The following is a 6,000-nucleotide window of genomic DNA, read 5'->3' as shown; positions in this document are numbered from 1 at the left end:
TGATCTTAGACAAGTGTGTTTCCCCTCTCAGGAGACTATGTCCTCTTCTGTGAAATGAGGAGGCCATGCTGGATGATCTCTAAATTCTCTTCCAATTCTATTAATCTAAAACTATGTTTATTTCAGGGTCTCATCTGTATTCTTCTCTCTATATCAGGAAACCTTAACCTGAAGTCCATTGCTTATAGATGGGATGGATGAATGGAGAGACGGGGAGAGGGGGTTACAGAAGAATACAGAGATAGCTATATGTAGTTCTGGTTTTAGTTACTGTTATCTGTATCTATATATTATCTATATACAGATAGATAATTTCATCTCAATATGGTTTCTTTTGTAATTCTATGCATTTTGTTTTATTCATCTAAATACATTTGGAGAAGAGGTCCATAGGTGTCAACAGATTGTCAAAGGACTCTCACCCTTTCCAGAATTCCCTTAACAGGCAGTGAACTTACTAGACTCACCCCTAGGACAACCTAGGCGTGTTTTCCAGTTCTATTATCACAATAATAATAGTGGTTGTTTAGTTGCTTGAGACTCAAAACAATTGCTGGAAGGGGAAACAGAAGTCATTTATTCCAATTTCCTAATTTTAAAGTTAAGGAATATTAATTTTTTTCAATGTTCTGCTCAACTTCACCTCCCTTACAATAAGTTCTTCCTCATCCTTCTTACTGTACATATCAGAGATGTAATGACATTTTCCCACTTGATTTTAGTTATTCATTCAACAATTTTTATTGAATACTTACTTTGTGCAAAGTCCTGTGAAAGATGCTGATGGAGATACAAAAATAAATAACAAGGGACCCCAACATGGAGCCCTAACAAAAAGATCAGGCATTAGAGTCAAGTCACAGATCTCTATAATGTTAAATAAGTCACTTTCCCCTTCTCTGGACTTGTTTCTTCATCTGAGAAATGTTGATGTTGATTAGGGAGAAGAGAACAAGTATTTATTAAGTACCTAATATGGTCCAGGCGCTGTGCTAAATGCTTTACATATATTATCTCATTTGATCCTCACAACAATCCTGGGAGACAGGTATTATTATTCTCCTCATTTTGCATTTGAGGAAACTGAGGTAGACAGAGATTAAGTGACTTGCCCAGGGTCACATAACTAGTAAGTGTCTGAAGTAGAATTTGAACTCAGGTCTTCCTGACTCTAATTACACAGGGTTGGATCTCTAAAGTCCTTCCAGCTCTGAAAGTCTATGATTTTAGGTCTCCATCAGTGTCTAAATTTTCATCTATGTTCTTTCTCTCTTTATACTTAACATAGATGATTTTCCTTACATGGACAGTCAACCATTAGAAAGCAATAGAGATCACTTGAGATTTTTTTCCACAAAGCAGTGATATCTATGTACTTAGAAAACTATTCTGAAAACATGTGGTAGGTGGCCAGGAGAAGACGTATAAAGAAACTATTTCAGTAGCAAAGACAGTAGGTAACCATCAACTGTATTAACAGTAGGAATAGAGATGTGAGAATAGATGAAAAAAACTGGAGACTACAATAATGGACCAAAGAAGCTGACTACAAATGATAGAAGAGCTGAAAGAGTCTGATAATCCTGTATGTAGGAAAATATATATGGTTTATATTCAAACCTAAACTATTTCAGTAGAATTTAGAATGTTCTACTAAGCTAAATATGACTCCTAATTTGGTCCTAGAGTACTAATTCATTTGGTCTGTGATTAATTAATGCAGATCATTTCAAGAGCCCATCTGGAAACAAAAATTTTCAAAGTAAACAAAACTAAAAAATTAGGGGATATAAATGTTTAAATGTCAGTGTAACCCTGGGAGGAGGGGAGTGTGCATGTCAAGAAGAAATCTGCAGGAATGAGATTCTCACAGTTTGTTCCCCTCAAAAGCATGACCTTTCCAACCATTTTCTTTCAATATTTTGATAGCTCTATGATCTCTTGAATGTAGCTACTCTCTTGAACACAAAGGCTGATTTTATTAAAAGAAAAGACAAAAACAAAAGGTTTGTTTTTTTAAAGCCTTAGTCCCAAAGCCATAGTTCTACAGGATGAATCTTAAACTCCACCTGCCAACAAGCAAGACGACAAAGGAATGATCATTTTAAACTTTATGTATTTGTACATGTATTTGATGTTGCTCTGTCCTTGCTACGAAGTTAACTGTGCTTTTTTCTTGGGATAAAAGTTTTTCTTTAGAAACAGTGCCAAGAATGACGAGAAAAAAACATTTTACTTTTAAAGAGAATGCCTAACAGGTTTTTAATACATTAATCACTGTAACTATAACACTGTAACTATAACTATCACTTTCTTTTCTAGTTTCTTGGTTTTCAGCTCAGGCTGCATTCTATAACTCATACTGTGAAGATAAAGGTATTTTTGATTTAGAAATATATGAAATCTACAAAATCTTAATTTGTAAAAAATAAAGAAAAAATCCTGGAAAAATATATAAGATATAGTCTTTGAAAGCCCAGGACATAATCTCATTTAAAAAAAGCCTACAGTCAACAATAAAATTGGGCCCAAACAGGTGATCCCTTTTATGAGATGCCAAAAGGCCTATGAGTGAATAAGAAAGTGAGGAAAATCACTGTAGAAACAATGATAGGTCATGCCCCCAGGTGACCCATGAAAGATAATGAAACAGTTCAAGAATTATTCACTTGCAATGAATCAGGCAGATTCTAGAAGTAAGAAGGAACTCATCTCCAATGAGGAACAAAGAAGATACACAGAGCAGGAAAAGGGGAAGGACAAAAGGAAGGTATATGGAGCTAAGAGAATGGAAGCACAGGTGAAGGCAGTTGCTACCTGGAGTAGGGATGGAACTGCAGGAATGAGACTGCATAAGCAGATCAAGCATAAGAAAATTCTATATCCCAGAACAAAAATGGGACACTTACACTGAGAAAACCATCTAGACAATTAGTCAATAGTAGGGTGGAAGGAAAGGAACAATATTTACTAAGACCCTTCTACATACCAGGTATTATGTTATTTATTTCACAAATATTATTTCCATTTAATCCTTGAAGCAATTCTAGGAGTTAGATCTATTATTATCATCCCCTTTTTACAGTTGAGTAAACTCCTATGTCTAGGATCTGGAACAAAGATACCATCCAGTCTGCTGCTTTTTATATATTCTTTGTCCTTGGAAATGCCAAGGAATGGCTTCCTTTTTAACAGAATTTAGTTAATAAATGAAGAGGAGTTCTTTTTCTGCATATGTGACATGTCCACCTGTAGGGATGGGAAGGGGTTGTTGGTTGATGGACCTCCTCTTAATTAGCTATCATTATTAGCTATTATTAGCTTTAGTTGCTATTAAAGATGTTTGGAGATGTTCAAGAGATGAATTGAATAATGAGCTCCTAAAAGTCTATTTATTAAGCTGCCTGACCCAGCTTGAGTCATCATTGGTCATGAGAGAACCATGGAGATATATATCACTTTACTGGTTATAATGCTGGTCTAACCAAAAAACATGATATAATCAGCTAACATATTCTTATCTAAAAATCAGTCTTTCTAGATAATTTTCAACATAAGTTATGTTTACATCGTTTGTCTGACCTATCAGGGAGAAGGAGGTGGAGTATAAATATAGGGGGAGAGAAAAGACACAGAGACAGAGAATTAATTTAATAAAACCTGGTTTTGATAGTAAGCATAATACTGGCTCCCAGGAGTCACTTTTTCCTGCAGAAACATCTGCAAACCATCCCCTTGACTATTCTCTAGAATTTTTCCAGAAACAAAATTTAAGCTTACTAGCCTATAGCTTACAGACATTGTTCTCTTCCTTTTTTTGAAAATCAAGACAATATTTCCCTTTGTCCAGCCATCTGGTACTTCACTCATTTCCCTTTATCTTTCACAAATGATTATCTGTGGTTCAGAAAAGCCTGTCAGTTCTTTCAACCAACTCATTTTCCAGATGAAGAAACTGAAATCAAGAAAGGATTTTTAGAATTTGCCTAAAATCAAGCAGTTAATGAGGGGTCAGCAGTGCTGGGACCCAAACCCAATAATGACTTAAATTCCTACTTTGTTCCAATATCATATTGTCTCCCTTATTCCTGGATATCATGACAGACATCCTTTCTCAATGGACTACTCTCCATTGGTCTAAAAGCACTGGCAAGGGCTTCTACTGATGTAATCCAATTCTCGAGAACTCTTGAGTGGCAAAGTGAGCATTCCAAGGTTACGCAAGCCCTTCAAAAATCCTTGTCAATTATTTGATTGATTAAAATGACAGAAATGGTGTTCAATCTCAGATTCTCTAATGCGAAATCTGTTTCACTTTTTACTCTACCACTTGTCTGAAACTGTTTTCATCTGAAAAATGAGGATAATAGCTACACCGTCTCCCTTATGGGGCTAAGAAGATCAAATGAAATAATTGAGGTTATATAATATAATGAAGGAAGTTATTCAAATCATGCCATTAGATCCACGACCCTCACAAGCAAAGTGTATCATAAACAAGGAGATGTTCTTGAGAGTGGAGGGAGAAATGTAGTTTGAATGAAGCAGGCTAAATCTCAATAAAGTATTATTTGAAAAAGTGAATTATTCAAAGGAGTCTTCGGTTTGAGTTTCGTCTTAATCAATGAGGCAAACTCAGGAAATGACAAAGTATTTTATTAGCAGACCAAGATAGCAAGCAGCTAGAGTATAGCCAGAATTGATTTTCATACTGCTCACAATTTTTATAGACAGGAGTAGACAGTTTTCATATAAGAGCAAGAAAATGCTAATTGGCACACATATAATGAGTAAATCAATTTTATGCCAACTCAACTTTTTCCCATGTCTAAACACACATGCACAAGAGGTATCTCCAGACCACCATTCTCTGCTGGTTGGCTATGCATATGTCCAAAGGTTAAAACTGTGTAACATGCACAGAACCATTCTTTTTCTGTAAATTCCTATGAGATTATTTCAGATCTAGGAGTCTGGAACCACACCCTTCATCGAATACCAGCTTTTCCTCCAAGATTCTCAGCTTAGCTGTACCAGTTTACTGTCAAGAGCTATGTGTGAAAATAGCAGCCAAGAGAAAAACAGAAAAATCCTATTTGCAAATGTGACCTAGTGTTTAAACCCAAGGCATAGGATTCTAGATTTCAGGGGTCTTTAAAATGTCTTGTCCCATGATATTCAACTGTAATAGAATCAGGGGCCTCTAAATCATATACAAGAATCTTTATGGGTTGACTAATGGCTTAGAAAACCACATAGCAAGATTATCTATGCTATTGTTTTTTAATTCATTTTATTAAATATTTCCTAATTACCTTTTTCCCCAATTACATTTTAATCTGGTTCAGATGCACTGGCAAGGGTCTCCACTGATCTAATCTAATTTTTGAGAACTCTTGAGTGGCAAAGTGAGCATTCCAAGGTTATGCAAGCCCTTCAAAAATCCTTGTCAATTATTTGATTGATTAAAATGACAGAAATGGTGTTCAATCTCACATTCTCTAATACAAAATTTGTTTCACTTTTTACTCTACCACTTGTCTGAAAGTGTTTTCTCCTTTATGAGGCTAAGAAGATCAAATGAAATGAAGTCATTAAAGTAGTATAATATAATAGGAAATGTCTCGGACTTATAGTCAGTAAAACTGTGAAGTCCTTTTTCCCTTCTTAGTGATTGCCTCTGTTGTGAGGACCAACTCTGCCTGATATCTCCCAGGACTGGTTGAAAACATTCTCCCAAAATCTTCCAAAGCTAAATAGAGGCATTCTTGCTTTGAGGGGGCTTTTATAAAAGGGAGAGATGGTGGAATAGAATAGAAAGGATTTTGAATTTGTAGTCAGAGGACTTGGGTTCAAATCCTCTTAATTTTTACAGTTTAAGGGAACTTTGACCAGGACATTTTTTTTAACCCTCAGATTCCCCATCTATAATCAAAGAGGTGGAAATAAATTACATCTAAGGACTCTTCCATTTCTAAATCTATGATCCTAAGATGTGGG

This window comes from Monodelphis domestica, chromosome 1 (genome assembly GCF_027887165.1).
Source record: "Monodelphis domestica isolate mMonDom1 chromosome 1, mMonDom1.pri, whole genome shotgun sequence".
Classification (NCBI taxonomy): Eukaryota; Metazoa; Chordata; class Mammalia; order Didelphimorphia; family Didelphidae; genus Monodelphis; species Monodelphis domestica.
This window is presented reverse-complemented; position numbering follows the sequence as displayed.